Source organism: Taeniopygia guttata, chromosome 1A (genome assembly GCF_048771995.1).
Source record: "Taeniopygia guttata chromosome 1A, bTaeGut7.mat, whole genome shotgun sequence".
In the NCBI taxonomy this organism is placed as follows: Eukaryota; Metazoa; Chordata; class Aves; order Passeriformes; family Estrildidae; genus Taeniopygia; species Taeniopygia guttata.
In genome coordinates, this window is record NC_133025.1 from 19,975,627 (window position 1) to 20,000,000 (window position 24,374).

At 38.3% G+C, this 24,374-nt stretch overlaps 1 protein-coding gene across 5 annotated transcripts in view; it reads left to right on the forward strand.

The window, feature by feature from the left end:
• Positions 1–24,374, forward strand: part of ZNF800 (zinc finger protein 800) — a 93,079-nt gene that overhangs the window by 18,989 nt on the left and 49,716 nt on the right. For 3 of the 5 annotated variants that reach the window (XM_072920840.1, XM_072920851.1, XM_072920845.1), the window contains one exon: positions 12,546–12,725. The exons of 1 other annotated variant lie outside the window; for it this stretch is intronic. The gene's annotated coding sequence lies outside the window, so the exon portion shown is untranslated. Of the gene's footprint in view, positions 1–265; positions 2,359–12,545; positions 12,726–24,374 lie in introns of those variants that run through there. One more of the 5 variants, XM_072920848.1, reaches the window with a different exon arrangement.

Sequence of the window (24,374 nt, forward strand, 5' to 3'; positions counted from 1 at the left end):
CTCAGCATATACAACTGCCTTTAACTGAATTTTAAGTCCTTGTAATGGGTAAGTGCTGGAAAAATCAAGTCTTACATCATTGATACAGAAGGTACAATTCAGCTAGACTGATTATAGCTCAGAAAGCAAAGGCTCAGTCTGCAACAAGTCAGAGGGGTTACTATCATCAAAATGAATAGATTTTCAAAGAAAGTATTGGATAAAAAGCAGGTCATATGCTCTGTATGATGGAGCTTCCATGGCAGAGTATGCATATTTCTTTCAGGTACTTTAACACACACACTGTTGATGCTCAGTTTTTTCCTACATAACTACTTGGAAATGTCCCATGCTGTTTGATAAAACCCAGATGGTAACCAGATGGCTACATGTGACTCTGTGGAAATGCTGCTACAGACGGGGACTAAGAAACTGAAGTAAGTCTTACAAATACTTCCTTCTTTTTTCCGTGAATTCCATTAATAGGGAGAGAAGATTACAATACTATATCTCCTCTGGTAAATAATGTCAGATGTCGTGGGCATTTGCAGATCATTTTTCCATTTTAGGAAAAGTAGAAAAAAAGGCTGACCCAGATTCAAGGCATTTTCTAATGATGACTAGTTTACTTACTTGATCTATCCTACACTGGCAAACCTGGGATAGTTTTAAAGTTCAAATTACTATGAAAATCCATAAATATTACACTATCATCAAGAATACAGCAAAATCTGCTCTAGCTACTTCCTTTCTAAGAGCTCTCCCTTAGGCCAATTTAGCAGCCACCCTTGTTTCCTAAAGGGAGAGGTACAGTGTCACATCAGTAAGAGATGACACACAGCCTGTACTCTTCTGTAAATCACCATATTTAATAAGAAAACTCTCTTATTATACAGATTTAGCACAACCTGTAACACCATAAATCTTTCTCCATCTCTCACACATTGTTCTAGTTTGCTGTCAATGAAAATATGCTGATGTGAAGATTTAAAAATACAAATGGGGCCTGGAGTATTTAAGCATTGTTAGTCTAATATTGCTACAATGTCACGGAGAGTTAACATATCCCAGATCCTACCTTCATGGAAGCACTATGCTTTTGCATGAGTTTCTTTTGGAAAATTCTTCATATAGATTTATTTGGCTCCAGGTGGATTGTGACTGCTCGCTCTATTAATATTTCCTAATGTTGGTCAGTGATTTACTGTCAAGTTACTAGTTTAGCCTAATTTTACCCCTTCTGTTGCCCCTTCTGTTCTACCCTAGTGTAATCTTCTGTGTGATAAAACACAATTCATAATGATACCTGACAAGAACTTTTCAATGTATCACAGCTCATGGTACCAAAGCTTCTTGGCACCAAACTCTACATAATCTATGAGTAATAAATTAAGTATTTTTCATCTCTTTAGGCAAACATGGTATGTTGGTTTGTAGCTAAGCACATTAAGTATTTATTGGAAAAAAAAAAAATTAGAAAATGCATGTGCATTGATAGGAAAATACACATGCATAACTTATAAGACAGAGAAGCAAAGGGACAGAAGGGATACATCTCTGGTGAGGAATACATTTAAAGGCAGGAAAATATTACCACTCAGAATAAGAACAAAGATGTTCTTTTAAAATGTCATAGTTGTCATTTTGATGGGAAAAGCCAGTTATCACAATTAAATTCATTGCAGCTTAAACATTTGGTAGGAATTCACCAGGATCTAGTTTATGCTTATATTTTTCTGATTTGGTGTTTTTAACTGTTAATGAACTACCATCAGAAGGTTCATTATTTCACCATTACTCTATTTTTAATAAACAAATGTTGATAATATTTTCCCCTCTTCTTGAATATTTACTCTCTGGGTGCTTGTTCTGCATTGCCCACCGTTCTATGCTTCAAACAGCTCAGTCTTATTGAACAGAATGCAATAAAAAGAATAGGGAAGAGCCACTGGCGCTCTGGAAAGTTGCCACTGAAGCATTTGTTTTATGTTTTCGTGCTGCCATCTTGAGCACAAGAATTAAAACTACATTTATTATGCACCCAAGCAACCAGGCCTTTGTTTTCTTCCTTTAACATCATCTTGCATGCTGGAATGTGTGCTTCAAATGCAGCCAAATTAGCTCAACTGTGCACTTTATATACAGGGATGTAAGTGAGTAAAGGTAACCAGATCATCTGTCATGATTGTTCAACAGTACCAAAACATCATGTTGAACAAATAGAAACTGGCACCAGACATTAAGATCATTATTTGCCATGTTTGTTTTCACCAAAACCCGGGAAATACAACATTTAAGCATTATTTGTTTTCTTCTTCAACATGAAGATATTTTTGTAGGTCTCTGAACTCCAGGAATGTGATAAGAGAATACTGGTTGGTATGTACTGAACATTCATTCCCCCTTATTTTCATATTCTCACATTTTACATACTCTCAATTCTAGTCTTTTTCTGTCACTTTCTTCAAGAATTAAGAATAAATACCTAGCTTTCATTGTCCAAACTTCATGATTTTAAGACTGACATGACCTGATTCTCAGGAAGTTTTTAGCCACTTGCTCTGCCCTCATGGTACGTTCAGGACAGCCAGGCTGCTGCTGAGGAGACTGAGATAGTGGCTTAGTTAATTATTGCTTATCATTTGAATCTTCCTGCTCATAAGGGCCCATTGAAATGGTCGATCCTGTGTTTACAAGGTCTCTTTCAGTGTAGTATGATAATGGCTGTTCATTGATAGATGTATACAAGCATAAAGGCTTACAGTTCTTATTTCTCAAAGCCCTGGCTGATGGTGTATCACCTGACACACATGAATCAAGATCTTCAGAGATTTCCAAATATAAAATGGGAATAAGGCCTATAGTCTCTATGGTTGTGGTAATTTGATAAAGCTTTTTGCCCTTCAAGAAGCAGTATTCATAAGCAGTTAGTCCCTTTCAGGAAAAAACAAAACCCAAACGACTTAGCTGCATTAAAGGAAAGGCTTGTGTACAAGGAAAAGCCATATTTTAGGAATGAAAAGATGAAAAGATTTCACCTGGAAAGTTCCCCATTTTTTTCCCAGTCATATATAATGACAGCTTTTAGAGAATGTGATTTTTGTGGTCATTCTGTCTTTGTAATAAAGAATAGATGAACAGATATATTTTCTTAATCAGTTCTTCTTTGCTTAACAGAGCAAAGTGACACAGAGATTACAAATTATATTCCTGTATGCCTATTTTACTTGTGATTTGGCATAAGGCAGGCACAAAATTATGATTAGACTTTACACATATAATCAGACAATACTTGACTGAGTGAGCAGAAGAGGCAGATAGGATATATGTATCTATCAATATATCATTATATCATAATGATATATATATCATTATATCCTTATCCCTCTATATCTTTATCACCAAAAAGGAAAGAAGAATGAAAAAATAATTTGATTACAGGTACATTTTGGACCATTGAAAAAGCTTCCCAAAAGAATATAACAGGCATTGTCCTAATAACATATGGTGACAGTTCACAGCAATGGGTCAGATTTAGGCACATTTCATTGTACCTCAGAATCTGTGACACACCTTCAAAAGCTCTCATCATGAATCCTTTCTTTTCACCTATCATTTTTTTCATTTGCTTTTTTTTTTTCTGTTAAAAGTAAACCAATTTTCTCAATTGCCTTTATTTAAGAGTCCAAAGAAGAATAAGATAAAGATGCTTAGAAATAGAATGTGAAGAAAGTGGTATAGTTAAATCTAAGGAAGAAAAATCAAATGGATCAAATGAAGACTTTCAAAATAGTCTTCCATTGTGTAAAACAACTTTTGTAGAGAAGATGATTATAAAAATAAGTAAATAATTTTTATTCTACTGACACAACTGTCTAATTAGGATAATAAAGCACAGAAGCCCAAGAATGCTATGAAATCTCCAGCATCTGGATAAAGGAATCCCTCCTAACCCTTTCTCTTATCTACCCTGTGCTGCTGCAGGGGAGGAGACAGACAACTTGGGAATAAAATTAAACCTGGGAAGAAGTGATGAGTGGAGAGAAAGTGTTTTGGTTTTATTTCTTATTATCCTACTCTGATTTGGTTGGCAAGTGATTCATTTTCTCCAAGTCTGTTTTGCTCATGATGGTAATTGATGAGTGATCTCTTCCTGTTCTAACCTCAACCCATAAACCTTTTGCAATATTTTCTCTCCCCATCTAGCTGAGGAGGCAAATTGAGCAGCTTTGATGGACACCTGGCAACCAGCAAGGGTCAACTCTTAGCAATAAGGAACCTTAGAACGAAGGGAGGAGGTGCGATTCCAGAACAAACTTAGAAATGTACATTTAAGTGATGTATAGATCTGTTTTCAGCATGTGCTTCAGATTCAAATCAGAACATTAGGGTCAAGTTAGTGAAACATCAGGAGGAGTGTGTAAACTACGCTGAAGTGGTGGCAATTTCCCCTCTGCTGAGATTTGGTGAGAGACAGAGTCCAGCTAACCCCCAAGAAAACTGCCGGGCTATGTAGGATCAGGTCAAGTCCTGGACTTCTGCTCACATATATTGACTCTTAAATGACACAATAAAGCTGCTACATAGATTTTTTGTTTCCCATAGTAGCTTTTCCCTCTGGAAAGGCAGAGGCTAGGAAGTTTTAGAAAGGAGAGTCACATTAACACATACTGTCTGAAATGTTCTGATTACTTTGCTCATTACCACTCATTTCCAAGAGTAAAAAAGCAGCATCACAGGTTACCAAGCAAAAAGGAAAATGGAGCTAAGAAAACCCAAGCACTAAGCAGTATCCAATTCCTCTTCAAATAGAGGGAGCAAAGGAATAATTCTCTGCAGGGAACCAGTGGATAGAATTCCATAGAAAAAAATGTAGACAAATATTCAAGCCATAATTCTCTGCAGGAAATAATGGAAAGGTCAATAGTGAAAATGTAGGCTGTCATGATTTGAGACTGCATTATCTGCTCTTTATTTATCTGCTCTTAACTTTCATTTTTAGTGTGAAAAATGAATATAGATAATGAGGAAAGTGAGAAAAAATAATAATTTAAAAAATCATCTGTCTAATTAGGCTATGTGCAACCCAAATATTAAGTTTTATATGAAACTAGTTTAATTACAAATTGTTACCTTTCTTTACAAATATGAGAAATAAGGTCGCTGGTGTTTTTGATCAAAGAACAATGTTTGTGGACGCTGTCATAGGAGAGGAGCTATTAAACACGAACGCTTTAAGGTAAAGTCTCACCTGACGTTTAAGAGACATTTGATTCCTGGAAAGCTATTCCCCTTCTTGCTGCAGGGCGGCCATCCCGCGGTGCTGTGGCGCAGAGACACTTGATGGTGCTGTTGTACTGCAAGAAAAAGCAGCCCCGGGAAGCTGCTGCAGCGGCTGCTTTGCAGCCAGCGCATCAGCGTGACTGCAGCAAGCCCCGGGACTCCTGCTGCACCTCCCGGCTGGCGCTGCCAACTCCTTCATCCATTGACCAACACATGTGCTACAGACCCCGCTGGAACAAGGAATAGTTTAGGCTTAGTTTGAAGTAATTTAAACAAATCCATTACCATGAGTGCAATCCTTGGCAGCTGGACATGGCTTTAAATTAGGGCATCCCAGGTATCATAGTGCACTGGTAACTGATGTTCAAAAATGTGCAGCTCCTAGGAGCAGAATGTCTTGTAAAATCTCACTGGAAATTGTTTCATCTCTGTATCTACTCTGCCAGATGACAAGAGCCATAATTTTTCTAAGTCATTGCCACCCTCTTATGTTTTTTTCACACTGGGTGGTAAAAAAGGTGATCAAAGGTTTAAAGCAGAACACACAAGTACTCAACCAGCCAGCTCTGATGTTCTGGATAATCTCTATTAGATGTTCTTGCATTGCAATTCTAAACTGTACATGCACAAAGGTCAGACACAGATGTCTGAACGATTTTGTATACTCTGTCTTCCACTGAACTGATCTCCATTTCCCCACAAGTCATCATTAACATGTAAATGACTGTGAGGAAAAAGGTACCTGGCTTACTTCACCAGTTGTTCAGTTGCTAGCATGTTCCTCATAACCAGAGCTCTAGACCTGAGCTGGTCTGAATACCTCCTCTGCATTTAATAACTAATTGATGGTAAGTCCTGGACTGTGGTTGCCAGACTAAAGCTTAATCAAGATAAAAGTCAAGATGACATAAGATTGTGGCAAGATAATGGAAAATCTGGAAAGAATTTCTATGATTTGCTGATATATTAGGGCATTATTTGAAGCCTATGTAGCTGCTTGGTCATTCTTAGATGGTTTTAGATGACAAAAGTTCCTCTAAAGTTATTTCTAACTTTGTGGCTACTCTTGGAATAAATTATGTTCCGTAATATGTTATGATTAAAGAAAACACAAGAAATTTTGTGGGCTGTTTAGTCAGAAAGTCTGATTTACTAAACAGGATCCTTTGTTTGAGGGCATATTTAAATTATTTAAAATATTTTCCATACCAAAAGCTGCAATTGTGAGGTAGAGCTAGTACCAGATTTGTTTGCAGGTCAGACTTTTAACCTCTTTCTGCCCTAGCCAAACACAGAGTTTATTCACCCCATCAGTTTTAATCTGCAATTCCTACAGTGGCGTGTGTTGTATAGTAGGTCTGTATTGTAAAACACAATTCTTGTGAATGGTATGGTTTACAGTTTCAGTCTTAAACTGCAGCCAGTTAAATTTTCACACATTGTCAAAAGAAGCCACCACAATGGAAAAATTCCCAGCAGTAGCACCCTACATAGACACCATAGATTGCCTTTGCTGCTTCAAGCACAAATAGACTTCCATAGTAGACACTTTGATTTACTCCAATCTAATATCTAATTCTAGCAGCAGGCACTAGGAGATATTTCAATGCATCAAGAATCCCTTAGTCTGTGTGAATTACTGCAGGGAAAGAGAGTAAACTTGCAGTCCAAATTCTTTTAGAGACTCTCCCTCAGAGAATGCTTTACTGTCAGGGAATTGAACAATCAAACTAAAACCACAGAGCACCCAAGGGAGGCAGAAAGGGAACACACCCTTTCTAAGCCTGCTTCCCCTTTCTTTTATAATCCAGCCCTCAACTTTTAGGGCAAACCACTGGGTCTCAGTAACCCTCTACTAATTGAATGCTGTTATCCACTATGTTGCCCAGAGACATTTCTTTTCAATTATAGAGATTTTTTGCAGTCATAAACTCAGCTTTTCTATAATTCTATTATCTGATTTTGATAAAAATATTTTCTTCATTTAAATCTAATGAGCATACAATGCTCATTTTCCCCAGTTTTCATTCTTTCTGTTCACATCACTAAACTTTTTTTTCAGGCTTGACTTGATCCCACCTGACCCTCTTCCTACCTTGCCTTTAAATCCTTTCCTGACCAGGGCTTTGTAATGAAGACAGAAAAAATAAGAAGTGGATAATAAAACCCCTCTTATCAGTTACATAAATGCTGAGTTTTACAGCTTATGAGGAAAGGGTTCCATGTACTACAAACTTTATATGGAAATATTTGCATCATCGATGATGTTGGTGACTTTGCAGATTGCTGGGGAAAAAACAGATACAGCAAACTTTTTCTTTAATTTGACATAGCTGTGTGTAGAGCCTTTACTTATTGTATACTTGTAAAAAAAAGGTTTTTTATTAAAAAATAGAGAAAAAAATGCAAAAAATATAAAGCTTCCTCAATTTATTGGCTTAGAGTTTCTTGTCATTACTAGCTAAGTAAATACACCTAAATATAAGTATATAAGTAGAGATGAAAGACTTCTGTCCTTATGTTAAAAAGATTCTCAGTTCTATTGCTATAAAATGGATTGAAATTCTTCTGAAGATAAACTACAAATGTATGAATACTACTTAATAATTACAATAAGTGTAGTTTAATATCATAATGATGAAATGCATAAACCACAGCTATCAAGATTACATAATAAGTGAAACATTCTATTGCCATGTTTTCTCATGCCATTGCCCTGGTTTAGCCTTAACTAGCAGATTTCTCTAGCTCTCCTTTGCTTTCTGTTATATGGATTTTTCCCTTGCCTCCATCTGTGGATGAAAAGCAGTCTCAGAAAAATGGCTGCTTAGCCCCAGGTTAGAGCTGCAGCTCTCATCTGCAGAAACAGAAATCCCTCAAAAGACAGTGCCAGGAAATTGGAGCCACTATCAGTGCTGATGTTTCATTTCCCCAGACTTGCTGGTGGCTGTTTCCTCCAGCTTCTGACTGGAGGCTGACCCTGCTGGGCACCTACCAGGGCTCAGGAGGAGCATATAACTCAGAATCATAACACAGAATTCTGTGATTTACAACCCATCTGACATAGCTGATGGGTTTAAATCCGGTCAAGAAACAGCTAGGTACACTACCCAAAATGTTTTAATGATTAATTAAATTTAATGCTTTAAATGTGCTGCCAGCTGTGGTGAGCTATCAACCAGATGACACTGTGATACCTTTGCAACCAACCATTTCCCCAATAAATTGGCTGCCTGCTTTTGGGTGGTGGGCTTCTTAGGAGTGTCAACTGTAGTTTCCCTAGTCTCCAGCCTCAGCTAACTTTTAAACTACCTTGCGTCAAACATTTCCTTGGTTTTCTCACTTTTCTTATGTTTACTGGGGTGGACACAGTTTCTTACAGCCTCTGAGCAGGGACAGTGAAGCTGCATCCCCCAAGACCCCTACAGCTCTCTGGTGCCAAACAGAGGCAGCAGCAGCTGACTTTGCTCACATCACAGTCTCCTGGACCAATTTCAACTCTCCCAGAGGTGCAGGAGGACGGCTGCCCTTTTGTGTAAAGGGGTTTGTGGAATGGAGGGCAGGACCAGGTCACAAGGGCTGTCCACATGCTCTGGTGGTACCAGCCTCAGTGCAAGCTGTAGGCTCTTGCTATCCCATAAATGCTTTACCAGACAGTTGAATTAACAAGAAGTAAACAGCAGTAGTGACAAGGAAAGGCAAGTATTCCTTCCCTGTAGACACCTAGTTAGAATATTTTAATTTCTTAAATGACAACCCTCTTGCAGCAGCTTTACGTTTACCTAGCTTTCAATCCATTGCTTTACTGAGGTGTAGGGCTGCACCTCCCTTTCCAAAGTCTGAGTTTATGCTTTAGAGTGGCTTTTGAAAAACAATTAGATTTCTTCTTTAAGTATCAAAAACACCCCAAACCAAAAAAAAAAACCCACCAAAAACCAACCCCAAAACCTCAACAAAAGAAACAACCTTCTCACACAAGGAAAGTTTATCACAGATTTCAAGAGAAAGCAGAGGCAAGTGCTTTTGAAAATCATGTATGAATATTTTGGTACTTGCTTGTGTGTGTCTGTCCTGCACCACTCAGGGAATGTTCACACAGGGCTGCTGTCTCTGTAAGAAAAGTGAGAAATAATGGGAGGACCTGAAACTATATTGGTGCAGTGACAAAGCATGGGGTATTGTTTCCATGTGCCTGAGATCTGTCAGCCAGAACTGCAGCTGGGGAAAGAGCTGTTACCCAATCTTATACAATGAAATCCAATTTCACTTTGGGAATTGCTCCATTTTAGGAAGTTTGGAGAAAGGTTATTTATGATATGCCTGCAACAGCTGTGTGTTTTCCCCCAAATTACCCTGGTATACAGAAAATGGTATTGAATGTGCGTGAAGGGTAAGTCACATGTGTCCAGTATAGCAGTGTAGACACACCAGACCTTTTGAGCCTGTCTTTGATGTGTGCCTATGCAGATTAGATCAGCACCATGAACACAGCCTCTGACTGGAATGGCTCATTGCTGACTCACATGTCAGGAAAGAATTCTGCATGTACCTTTCAATAGATGTGGTTGAGACTCCTTTCAACTTAGGGAAACCCAATGAGCTGTCCAAATCTCCTCAGTAGGCACAAACCCAGTGTCTACATAGTGTTACAGATACTATTTGGTGCTATGTGTTTCAGTCTGCCTAAACAAATAGCTTCCTCTGTGAAGCTGTTATAGGCTGGAGGTTTATGGATGACAAATATCTGGAAACCAAAATATTATATAGATTAGGTTATTGCTAGTTGAAGGTAGGAGGAGCATGGAGGAATTAATTAATTTATGTGGGAGCACATATAATCTTAAATTACGGTGGATATTTCTGGATCCCTAGGTAAAGGCTGGGGGAAAAAAATGCAAGACTGCATTTACAAGGGCCCTGTCTCATAATGCTTAGTGTTGTATACCTGAACATGTGCTTTCCCAGGTTTATTACAGAATCACAGAATAATGAGGTTGGAAGAGACCTCTAGGATCATCAAGTCCAACCTATGCCCTAACACCACAACTAGACTATAGCACCAAGTGCCAAGTCCAGTCTTTTTTTAAACATATCAAGAGATAGTGATTCCACCACCTCCATAGGAAGACAATTACAGTGATTTATTATTCCTTCAGTGAATTGTTTTTTCTAATATCCAACCTAAACCTTCCCTGAGAAAGCCCCTTGAAGTGTTATTACTACTGCTGGCTAAAGCTGAGCTTCACCTGTTGCCTTCAACACAGTGAGAGGGCAGCTGAACACTTCTTTGACTTCACCTTGACTCCACAAGAACTTCCTGATTAGGAAATTATGTAAGAGAAGTAATTCAGGAAAGACCTGGACATTTGTAGAAAACCACGTGCCAAGAAGCTCACTCCAGTGATGATGGTTGCAGTACAGCAAATAAGATACTGAACCCAGAAAAAATAAAAAAAAGGTTTTCTACTGTTTTAGTTGCTGTAATTGTCTGGCTGTAGAGTCAGAAAGGAGCTTGTGCTGCCTCAGTGGAGCCTCTGGAAAAGTGGCTGAAAGCAGCTTCAAATACAACCATACATTGCTCTAGGGGTGTTGAAATACAGAGTTAATATTGCAGCATATATCACAGTTGAGACAGCCACACAATAGCAGAAGGTTTTAAACATCCCCATGCAGAGTATCACCATACCTCACCAGAAGGCTGCAAGCATCACCCCTTCTTGTTCTTTAGCCCAACTTTTTACACCCCTGATGTTCATGCATTGCACCTGTGTGCTCTCTGTTCCCTTTGGTGGTTGGTCAGAGCCCCTGGGCACTCCCTGGCTCATTGCTGTCAGTGCTGCTCACCTGCTGCTCACAGCTATGCCCACTGGGGATGAGGCTGGACCACAGCCCCACTCCCAGTTACCACAAACTGCGGTATCACAGCACAAACTGTGTCTCTACAAGTTAGTACAAAGTAGTATATATAATGAAATTCATACCAATACTTGAATTCTGCAAACTTTCCTATGTAAAGAGGTCCCAAATTTATTACATATACTGTTTAAAGTATAGGGCATAACAATTATAAGCACTGAAAACTCTTTGACTGATTCCCACATCTAGTTAAATCATTAGTAGATAAAACTGCCCTGTCTGTAATCTCAGCTACAGATAGACAAAACCAAACCAGAAAAAAAGCCCCTCCAAAAAAGAAAATCAAGAATTCTTTCTTTTAAAATACTTTCTTACTATCTGTTCAATCAATGAGAAGGACATACAAACTTATCACAAATCTTGTAAAATGGAAAGGTGAAATTGAGGTAGACACTGCCCCAAATTGAGGAACCAAAATCAAATGCTTTTGTGTGACCAAAGTGCTGACAAGTCTCCCTTTTGTTTCTTCGTCCTAGAAATAGGAAGTTTTTTCTGAAGAGTGACTACTTAAATTCTCTCAGATGCTTAGTTCAGTGCCAGTTCTAGTAATTATCACTACTGTTGTTTTCATGGGTGATATGAAGAACAGAAGTGTGTTACTTCTTTCAAATGGAAATTTCTCATTTAAGTTTTCCATCCACATAAAACTGATACTTAAAATTTTTGTGCTGACCTATAAGAACCTGGGCAAGGACCAGCTGTTAAATGCATGTAGATGTGCATGAAGTTAGATACTCTGTGGGAACTTTGCGAATATGATCACTTCTTTTGGCCAGAGGAGCCAAAAGTCATCTCTACCTTTGTTAGAGAAGGGTTGAGTCAAGAAATAAGGCTAAAACTTGTAACACATTTATGATAAGTTTCCAGAAAAAGACTATTGAAAAAAACAAGTTCAAAGCTGCAGAAATTATCCTCACAATTCTCAGCAATTATACTTGAAATATTCAATTGATCAGCTCTGCAAAGGAAACACAATTATCCCAGCTGAGGGACAGAGGCAGAAAGACTCAAACTGACTTTATTGGTACCACCTGTGAAATAAGAACTGTTCACAGATTAGCTACTGCACTGCCAGGCCTCATTGTGCTGGGCTGTTTGTACTATCAGGGTATGGACTTGCAATTTTCCTTCCGAATTTGACATCTTCATGGGAGGATTAAGTAATGGGGTGGAGAATAATAGGATTAAGATAGGGAAAAGACAATCCTTTTCTCCACTCATTATGCAAGAGTGCAGCTTTAATCTCTCACCTTATTTAGCTCTGCTATATTTCCTTATATTCTTTTTTCTACTTAACTGGTGCAGTAATTTCTTGATTCAGCCAAAGCACTGTCCATTCTCTGCTCATCCTCCTTTCACCTTATCAGCTTGTCTTGTGTAGGATGTATTTCCAGGAGAACCCATATGGCATCTTCCAACTCCCAGGCTGACTGAACACATTTGCCTCAGGCCATTTCAACACAGCAGTCAAGAGAGACAAGGAAGTACCAGGGAGTCCATCGGAGGGCTAGCTGTGAAGATGATCAGGTGTCCTGGCTCCTTCTCAGGTCAGTGTAAGGGGGTGTGACCAAGACATTGTGAATGTAATTCACACAATGTTTTTCATTACTGCCTTACATAATTGCCAGAGGTGGGGAAAAGGGATTCCCACTCCCACAAAGAAGGGCACCTCTTTCCGGTGGAGTGAAGTGTGGTGGGGTGGAGAACCCAGCAGCCATTGTTCAATGTCTCAGGGTCATGCAGTGTGAGGTGGGCTTGGTCAGCATTTTGCATGTAAATCACCCTCTATCTGTACACTTTTTGTGCTAATACTGATGGTCTTACTGTTTGTTTTCTTATCTCATTGCTGTTTCCAGTCAGCTGTTCTTATCTCAATCTGTGATCTCTGTTTTTTGTGTTTCCCATTGGAGGGGAAAGGTTTTCTTTTTAATTGGAGTACTAAACTGGGGAATACCATTCCTAAATCATGACATTAGGGGACTAGAGCACCTCTTATGAGGAAAGACTAAGGGACTTTGGCCTGTTTAGCCTGGAGAAGAGACAGCTGAGAGGGAACCTTATCAGTACGTATACAAATATCTTCAGGGCAGGTATGAAGAGGATGGAGCCAGGCTCTTTTCAGTGGTGCCCAGTGGCAGTATGAGGGACAAGAGGCACAAACTGAAACAAAAGAAATTCCCTTGCAATATGAGGAAAAGATTACTCACTTTGAGAGCAAGTATGCTGGAAAAGGCTGCTCAGAGAGATGGTGAAATCTCTTTCTCTGGAGTTATTCAAAACCCACCTGGATATGATCCTGTACAAACTGCTCTCGGTGAACCTCCTTCAGTGGGGGGCTTTGAGTATGTGATTTCCACAGGTCCTTCCCAAGCCCAAGCAGTCTGTAGTTCTGTTGTCTTCTTCAGATAGTCCTTCCTACAGCTCTGAGTTGGAATATTCTCTCTGAAATCTCCTGAATAACCTGGTAAACATACAAATGGCAAAATCAAAATGAGGTCTGGAAGTGGATGTGGGTGTTCAGTGATAAAAATATTGTGTCTGTTAATAAGATTACCAACAATTACTGATTTCTTACACATCAAAATGTTTATTTGTGAAACTGAAAGATGCTGCCAACCCTTATTTTTCTGAAATTTCTTATTTATCTGAAAAAAAAAAAAAGCCTTCTTATGGCTTAATTTGTGCTAGAAGAAGAATTAATTTCTTTTTGTTAATACTGAAGAAAAACCGTATAATGCAGTTTAAATCTTGCACTGACAGAGATTTCACAAATGAGTGACTTGAAAACCCAGGCTAAGGAAATAACAGCACTTAGAAACCTTGAAATCTAATGTTCTCACACTAGCAATAGCAAAGGAAAGAAAAAATAAAGTGCATGTATAGAACAGATATTGAGTGTCTCAAGCTCAGACTGAAATGATGATGCTTAGAAGTTTTGATCTTGGAAGAATGTGAAACAACTGTAAAAACTGTTTGGTCTGAACCATATTTTTACCTGTATGACATTTTAATTCCACAGATTTTGATGAAGTTATTCCAGATTTGCATACATGTGGTGTTAGAACATGACCTATCACTATGCTTTCTTCAGTATTCTGTTATTCAGTCTGAAAATATGGCAGTTTAAACTGGATTGAACTGATTAGAAGTGTCTGTAACTCATATGAATGAGAGTGAGTTAGGTCAAAATTTGAAACTGCTGATTATCAGTAAAGTCCTGGTTGACTTCAATCTCTTCGAAGCACACACAATAGAAACAATTTCAATATGCAAGAAAAAGGCACCTCTGTGGAAGATGCATTGGTTTGCTAGTAAAGGCTCACCAAGACTGGATTTCAGCATGGCCACACTTGATATTGCAATGTGGGGTTTTTAGAGGTTGTCTGAGGTAATGATCTCTACAGATGATCTAACTGGGGGCTGTGTTTTACTTCCAGGTAATGAAGCCTCCTCTGGGAATACTTACAGCCTGATTCAGTTAACAGGACTTTATTGTTGGGAATTAAGGAGTGATTAGGCATTTCCAGGGCTAGGCAAAAACCCCTAAGCATGTGCTTGAAGATCTTTATGTTTAAAATAGGTATTTTCATAGAAAATTGGACACCTAAAAGTGTGTTTGGATCTAGTAATGAGTTCTACATGAATGATTCTACAAACCTAGTGTAGGTTATCTTACAGTAAAGCTATATCTGGGATAAATATTAATTGAAGTTATTTTTTTTAGGATAAAGCAGCTTACTTAAAGTACTTTTCTGTATACTACTCTGTACAATGTCCTAAATCCCTAATTTTGACTGATATTAATTTCTGGCATTTATTTGTATTGAACAGGTGGAATGACGTGCAAATGTTTACATCTGACAGATTTGTAAAAGCTCTGTGTCACTAATTGCATAAGTATTATTTTGCAGTCCAACAGCATTTTTTAAAAAAAATGTGCACTCTTGAAATACATAACTAATTTTACATTAACTTTTTCTCTTTTTCCCCCCCGATATTACAAATAATGGTTTTCATAATTATGGATTAAAACAAGGTTTGTATGCCAGCAAATTAATAATATTTACAAAGCTATATTTATTACATAGATTGTCTAGGCCTTTTGTTTCAGTGGGAGCTATTTCTGTCTCCACAGGAACACTTTCTTGCTACACAGAACTTTTTACCAGCACTACACAAACATTCCATAAAATATAAGAAAACAAATACAACAGCTATATTAAAAGGGTACTGTTCAAAAAATCTAAACCCCATTGGAAGTGGCAAACAAAAGCATCCAGTCAGCTCCATCCTACAGCAGATGAGTGTAATATTAGTTGCAGGTGCTCAGCTTTTCAGCATGTCCCTCTCAGCCTGATGTGTCCTTTAAGAGGCAATGGCACATATTGCTGCACATGTTCAGTTGCTCTACCTTTGTGCTGCAGTTCTTTACTCTGTAAGATGTTCTTCTCAGTACACAAAAGCAGCTGCTGAAGAAACTGCTTCAGACCGAGAGTGAGAGAACTGATGGCAGGATCACTAAGCAAATTCCAGTAGAGATGAGAGAGCAAGACAGTGCAGAGACACCAAAGGATCCTCTGTGAAAAACAAAAATATCACCATTATTGCCTGTCATCGAACCCCAGGTGAGATTGAAAAGCCACTATAGCCTTTATGGCTGTAAAGCTATGGACCTGAATTATGCTTGACTCAAAATGGTTCACCTTAGAAAAAGAATATTTTGCAGAAATGATACCAAAAGCTTTTTCTATCTTCTTTGCTTTATCAGTGATGATTTTTTACTCTAGGGAAAAAATAGTAATGGGGGAATTTATCTGTATATTTTGAAAGTTTCATTGCTCAATGTTTAATTAATTAATTAAAAATTCCAATTGACAGAGACTTCAGGAATGTCTATGGCTGGCTAAATTATCCAAGCACTACATCACTGCCTCCTGAAAGTGGAGACAGAAAGCCAAATGGACAAAAATGGATGCTTGGCTATTTAATTTCCTTATGTTAAAATATATTTTATTGTAATCATTTGTAGTGAGAGATTTACCCTGGAAAAGCCCCAAAAGCTTCATGTGAAACATACACAGCTATTTCTGTTAGTGCTTTTTTTCAGGCAAGGGTTTTTTTGCATTGCTCTAGCCATGCAGTGATCTGTAAAGGGAACCTACTCTGATACAGTTTGAAAAGTGCATTTTGTACTTGGCTCTCCCTTTGATCGAATTAATCTGGTCTTTTTTGTAGTTCTAAATGAGGCCTATGGGCTGACAATGTAGCTGTTTAAAGGGGATTTTAGGGGATAATAGCCAATGCAAATAGTGCCATGAGAATGGCAACTTGCTTTTGCACTTTCAATCACATAATAACAGCAAAGAAAGCTTTTAAAATGAATTGAAATTTTGTGGCTTGCCATCTGGGATTATTTGGGGAAACAGTTCTGAATACTATGGTTGTGTAAAAGAATGGTACTCTGGGACACTCTTAAGCTGACATGTTTCAGATGGCACCCTTATGCTAACTGCTGCAAAGTTGGCTAGCATTTTTTTTTTATTATTTTCTTTCTTCTGGATTATCTGCAAAAAATTCTCTTTGCTGGTATTTAGGGCTGAAAAACTTTTCTATTGTTAAAGAATTCAATTCAAACCCCTTGCAGCTGCTGATCCTTTTATTGTTCCAAACGTTATGTATACGCGTCTCAGATGAATGTAGCCAAGCCTTTTAGTGCCTTAATAGGTGTCTGTATAAAGGTCATTTATTCTGCAGTACTTGTTTTAACAAAAGTTTATACACAAACAACAACTACAGCTAAAACATTCACATTAATCAATGCTCTTTGCAGTGTAAAATGCAGAGACAAAAAGCCTAAGTGGAAAAAGTATGTCCAAACATGAGAACTCTTTCTGTGTTTAACTCTGAAGCAGAATATATTTTAGACTCCATCATCAAAAACCAAAAGGAAAATTGTTTCAAAGCTATTCTGAGCAAACATTGCTAATTCCAGACTTTTCAGGGCAAGTGTAGTTTTTATGAGGTCACTGAAAGTTATAATACACAGGAATCAGTGGATATGTGGTAAATACGCACACACACACACACACACACACACACACACACACACATATATATTTATATGAATTCTCCTTTCCAATTAGGAGAACTGAGCTTTAGGCTAGCCAGCACCTTGACATTTCAGTTGGCATACTTGCCTTCTTTTCTCTTCCTATTCTTTTTGTCTTAGCTCCAACTGGCTGCCCTTATAAATGGTCCTTGAGGAATTAGGGTTCATATCAGATGTTTCAGATGAGAAGAACTGAGTACACTTCTCTGGCACACAGGATTTTTCTTTTTATAGAAATATTAAAATACCATCTGTAAATTTTAGAAATGTAGGTCATGTCCATGGAGAGTTTCAATTTTAAGTTATGACAGATGTTGGATGGTAAATTAAATATTTGGCTCCAAGTCTGTAAATCAACTTGGTTCCATTGACTTCCCTGGAGTTAGTTCTGCTGACACACAGGTAATGAGATCAGATTTTGACTATCTAACTACTCAGTTGAGCTCAGCAGAATATAAATCCATCAGTGATACAAGGGATGAGGCTTGTCAGGATAATAATGTGCAAGCTATGATGGGGACACATAAAGAGCAGGACCAGAGAAGCCCAACTGCTTGATCTCTGACAGAAGAAAATAGAGAAAAGCAAAAATAGAGAAAACTGTATTTCCTTGTTTGTTGTTTAGAATGTTTGCATCATTCTTGGGAATCAGATTATGCTCTGATCTCTAGATATGTGATTTTTTTTTTTTTTTGTGTTGCTGCTAGGGGCATTAGTGTATACCACTCCACAAGTCAGTGTCAAGATTTCTACATGGATTGCATTTAGTCTCTACTTAAAACCTAAAAATCAATTGTTAAAGCAGGGGTTTGTGAAAAATTGATATGAATTCCACTGTGTTGATCATTTGATCTACTGCTGTAGGCTCTGCCAGATAGGTGAGGACTGTTCTGCCAAGGGTTGCAGTGAGACTGCCCTGTGTCTCCAGACTCAGATTCCAAGCCAACACAGCTCAGTTGCTCTGAAATGCTGCCTCTGCCACAGAGACAGGCTGCCTGCAGCTACCTTGCACTTTGCAGCCATATGAAACTAGGTGCAAAGTTCAGTGTTGGGAAAGTTGTTGTACTGTGTGCCTCAGAGCCAACACTATTAATCTCGTGGATAACTACATACTGCTCTAGCTGAAGCTGCCAGGTGGTCTTCAAACCGGCCACATGTAGAATGTATCGTAATAATCTTGTTTGGCAGCAGCACAGGCACAGCTAACTGTGGCAAGGTCCTCGTCCAAGCAAAATGATTGCAATTTTGCCAGAGAAGACAAGGTGCCAATGCATTGACTAGTGTGATGACTGGTCAAAATCCCACATCAGAAAATGAAAATCCTTCTTGCTTTGGCAGGTAAATCCTATTGCTACAAATATTTGAAATATTTCATGATAACAGCACAATGATTCTGTGGGAGAGATACAGAGTAGCCATGGTGTGGTACTGCAGAATCCACTACAAGAATAGCAGGAGGAATAGGGAATGCCATTATCAGAAGTGGAGATAAAATTTCCTCCTCATAGTAAATATAGCCTTAATTAGACTAGTAAAACAAGGAGCTAATTAACAAACCCAAGCAGAATGTGCTGTCAGTCACAGAGGCATGTTTCCTGTATGAGGAATAGAATTTTCTGCTAAATTCATTCCACCCTGAGAGGTGAGGAGCAGGCAGTGTCCATCGCAGAAGCAGGAGACCACTAATCAGCTGCTTGGCTGATCAGTGCTCTGACCTGGCCAGCAAAGCTGCTGCTGTGTGCAGAAACTCTGGGAAGGCAGTACCTGGCACCAGCTTCTTGAGGACATTGAGCTTGTTTTTTCTGAGAACAGGAGGAAATCCAACACGATACTTTAGGTTGATGTGATCATGCCTTTTTTAAAGTCAGACAATGGCTCCATCAACACTGTTAACTATATTCATTGTTCTGGACTGCTTAATATAAGAGCATCCAGAAAATAATTTGATTTTTCAGAAAAAGGTGAAATGTTTGTAGGATACTATTATGCCCATATCAGGTCCAGTTTAATAAAATGAGCAATCAGTTAAATATCTAAATGGCTTTTGCAATGCATCTGTAGTCAAGCCTTTAGCAGGTTAATATCCTTTTACCTTGCACTTCAAATTGCAGACCTGATCTCATGAATCTCAGATAATCACTATTCAATGTCTTTCTTATTTCCTGCTTTTTAAGAAATTCCATTACTTCAATTTCTATCATATTCATGACTGCAAAGCATGTGCAAAATAAGTCTTTGCATCAAATTAGTGTTTAATATTGTATGATGCAGCAGGTGTAAGGGCAAAATGCATCTCTGTTATCTCTGAGCAACACCTGCAGTCCTTCAGCTTGTTTCATCACTAAATCAGCTATAGGAGTTTATATAGTTTATAGCAACAACAAACCAATATTGACATTTAATATTATATTCTGAAATAATGATTCTGACTTAAAAGCTGGAGTGACCACTAACAAAAAAAAATAGTCATGGATCATGAAGAAAGCTAGTCATTTCATCAAAAGTTTAAAATAAATAAGGTTAATAACATCACCAAGTGCTCAGGAATATGAGTTTACCAATTTGTGACAGGCAACTTTTTAATTTGCTGGACGATCTACAACAAGAAAGTTACATACTTGTGTATCAACTCACACAATATTCTTAATCTTTGAGAGCACTCTATTCTTTCTGATGCAGCAAAGCTAGTAATTATAATATAAAAATAGCTAAATACCCAGGATATATATAATTACTTTGTCACTCACATCTCAATTATTTTAGTTCAATATGAACTGTGCATTTTGCCTGTAATACAGTACTTGCATAATTCCTTTACTAAAAACCCATAACCTCAAACTAAAAACCTTGTGGCAGTAAATGTGTTGAAAGCCTTTACACAAAAATCTTCCAGTTTGTTTGTGTATTAGAGGAGTTGGCAGGCTGTACAAGAATTGCAGAAGTGCTGGGACTTAATATTTTCACTGGTTTAATCTCCAGATTCTCTGATCAGATTTGTAGATTAATTATGATTGTAGCTGTTTCACAAACACGTAGGAATACATGGCCTCTGCACTGATGAGTGCAAAACTCTGCTAATTGTTGTCAGTGTGAGAATGTTTTTTCAGCACATAGTCCACTAGTGCTTTTCATGAGAGATATTGCCAGTTGGGTGGAGTTTTTTCTGTCTTTCCCCAGTTTCATTTGAAATGTTTACTCTCCTGTGAATAAAGTTTTTTTTTGTTTTAATGAACAAGGTGAGAGTAACAGGTTTAAAGTTACCAGCTCCTGTGATTTGGTGCAGGAATGCCATATTCCCTTTTGGCTCAGAACATCATCCTGGATCCATATTAACCAGAATATACTTCCAGAATATACAGTAAATAAATAAAAAATAAAAGTGGTTACGCCATTTCTCTCTCACCCTTTTGCCTAACAAAACTCTGTATTTTCTTTGTCTAGTACCATTCACTGATGCTATACTCCAGAGCTCTGAAACAGACTGAACCACAACAAACAAAATCTTGCCTGAAGTTTTAATCACCTTGAATTCATGTGAATCTTAGCCATTTTGTATTTCCTATCTTAGATACAAATGAGTGACGCAGACAATAACCTCAGAATAGATGATGACACAGGCAGGAGGGGAAGAGCCCTGTGAGCTCATCAAGTTTAGATCTTACACTGGACACAGTTCACTTTGGCTAATCGTGGTCTGCCTATCTAACTTGCTCTCTGCAGGTTTGACTATCTAGGCTGATCCCATCCCCTGTTTTCTTTCCTGTAAATACTGGCATCACAGTAGTGCATAAAGCACATCTAGGAGTTAGTAATATGTGGAGGAGATGTAGTAATGATCAAGACACCATTCCTCTGAGCAAAGAAGAGCACACAGGTCTCAGGGAGAGTGCTGAAGCCCATACATGACACAAAGTGGGAACTGGGATGCTTATTGAACTCTCATTTACATTGGAAGAGGAATTGTTTTTTAATGTGCTGAGGGCTGAATTAATTTATTTAACTGTTGAACAGGAGCCTACCACTCACCAGACAAGTAAAGACGAGACTATTGTGACCTTGATTGACTACAGGATTTGCTGCCAATTCAATTTAGAGTTCAGTTTATTGCTGATGTTGCTTCTTTCCAAAAATGCTGGAGCCATACAGTAGAAAACACAGGGCACATACTGAAACATTGCTTCTTAGGTCAGCAAGAGTTTATTTAAATGGCTGTTACTAATGTGTCACTTTGCTTAAATACACTCTGGAACAGGGTCATGAAAGTTGGCTTTGTCATTAGGTGCTGAACTTGGAAAGCCTCAGTTCTCAAATCACACATCTTTGTTCTGGAGTGTAATTATAGTAACTGATTGTAATAGCAAGTCTTTATTATCTGTGAGGGCAACCAGTAGGGCAGTAGAAAAGCTTGTTGTTATGCTAAAATCAAGCAGATCCTCTTGCCTCTTTGTTTTTCTGTAAAGCTTACCGCGTCTTCTAGCAATCCCTCATATAAAAGCTCTGCCCACTGCTAGGACAGGAGGAATGCAGCAGTACAACTTGACTCTTCACTCATCTTACTTTTTTGCAGGAAGGGAACAATGGAAAAGATACCGCATTGCTAGCTTATTCTTAGCTTTCATTTAAGCTGCTGTTGTTCTGAAGACTGGTATTTCATTTCCAGGTTCCATCCTATCCTCAGAGCCATCCAGATGGAAAAGCTTTTGTGTTTAAGTTACACTACGTCTTTCAGTGCTTTGCAAGATGCATTGCTTGCTCGGGTTGACATGCACATCTCAGGAAACAGCCTCTAGACATGCAATATGTGCTGCGGTGTATTTATTTGTTGGAACTGTTAGACATCAGCTGCATATGGATGTCAGCAGATATGGATATCTACTTCCAGAAACACTGGACGTCAAATCTTCACTTTTTGTCTCGCATTTGGTTCTTCATATCCAGGTGATTTACACGTGGAGATGTAGGTGTATTAATTTAGATTGTACTCTTGGACCTCCTGAAAATGTGGGATTGTGAAGATGCTGTCGCAGTTTGGCACACTTGTTACCAACAGGTGTCAGTGTTGTAGTGTGTTTTTATTGCCCAGGGTCTGCTCCTGCTCTGCTTTGCTTCAGATGCTTCAGTAACACACCACACACACTGATGCACATATGGCTTTGGCACATCCTGTCCTCAAGAACTGCTACAAAAAGAAGTATTTTTCGTGGTCATGCATGGTAATGGAGGCTATTTGGAGAATGTTTCATATTGAAGATTTCTAAATTAAACAAAGCTCATCTAGTGATACAGTAATATATAATGACAGTGTTTGGGAAGTGAAAGGAAGGATACAATGCACTGAGAATCTAGCTGATGGCAAAGAAACTTGCAGTACTGGCAGCTTAAATAAGTGTTAAAGTTGTCTATAGTCTCTTGGTTTGATTCATCAAAGGAAGATGGTTAAGTATGATGCTTTAAGATGTTTATGGAAAAAACATTTCTTTATTTTCTGTACAGCAACAAGTAAATATATATATTTCTTTTTTTGACAGTGACAACAAGAATCTAGTCATAGAGACTTTTAAGTGAAATTAAAGCTACATGTGACAGGACTAAGATTTGCTGGATCATTTTCAAACGTCAAAGCCAAAATATTTTAACAGTGCTGTCTAAACTAAAGATCTGCATTCACAGTTAAGATTATAAATAGCAAATGTATAAAGAGTCTTCCTCTCTTCCTCTGAAATATTTGCCTTAGTGAGTCTTCATACAACTCATATAGCCTAGGATTTGTAGCAGAAATCTGGTGTGGTACCTACATTTCTAATAGACAAGAGCAGGTAAATTCCCATATTAGCTAAGCAGAACAGCTCAGCATCTATTTCTGTCCAGAGGTCTTCAGAATTCACACACTGGGTGTCTGTATGCCCCCCTGCCTGGCAGGGATGTGCTGAACATATCTAGCCCACAGTGGCATCACTGAAAGAAAAAGATAAGGAGATCTTTTCACATATTTTGTATATGCAAGAGCAATGAGATTCCTGTTTTATCTTTTTTCATTTTGAGGGACAAAAGTATTTTCTCCTTACTTCAGGATCATATTGAGACACCTTTCCGCATTCTTAATCCCATCTGCTGCGATCTGTCAAACATTTAACAATCTTCTCTCTGGATGAGTCAGGATACTATTAATTTAAAAAATTTTATTACTTGCTGAGGATACAGTTCTGAAAAAACCCATGGGGACAGGTTTCTTTAAGATATTAAAGATCGACTTCAGAAAATCCTAGGTGGTGGTAAAAAATGGGAAGTTTCACTGGGTTTTGTGCTTAAAGGCAATATTTTTTGGTGTTATAATTTTGTGAACCTGGGAAGTGTGAAAGCTGTATCTAAGAACGTGTCTGACTCAGAAAAAGAAAAAAGGTTTATATGTGATAGATTATAACCTGAGAAATTATTCATTTGTCACTAAGTCTTCCTTATTTATGCAGTTGTGTGATGCAGGACTGTCAGTCTCAGTTGTTCAAATACTAGAAGCTGAGCTCCCAAAGCCTTGTCTTAAAATTGTGATTTAAAAGATAATGGGTTTGTTGTGGTTTTAAGCCCAGCTGGAGATGAAACACCATGCAGCTGCTCACTCACTCCCCCTTTTCCTCCCACCCTGATGGAATGAGGAGGAGAATCAAGGTAAAACTTGTATGCTGTGATAAGAGCAATTTAATAATTGAAAATAAAGTAAAATACAGCGATGAATATAAATAACAATGATACTGAAAAAAATGCAAGTGATGCACAGTGCAAGTGCTCACAACCCACTGACTGATCCCAGACCCTCTTCCTGAGCCCAGATTGGCTGCCCTTGAGGGCAACAGGATAACTCCCCCAGTTTATATTCTGATCATGATGGTCTAGGGTTGTTGAATATTGCTTTGGCCAGTTAGGGTCACATGTCCTGCAGTCCCAGCTATGCTTCTTCCCAGATTGGTTTTTTTTATTTGCGTGTCTCATCACTGGCAGAGCATGAGACTAGGGGGAAAAAAAGTGCTTGACTTAGAATAAGCATGACTTAGCAAAACCCCAAAACATCAGGGTGTTATCAGCACCATTCCCA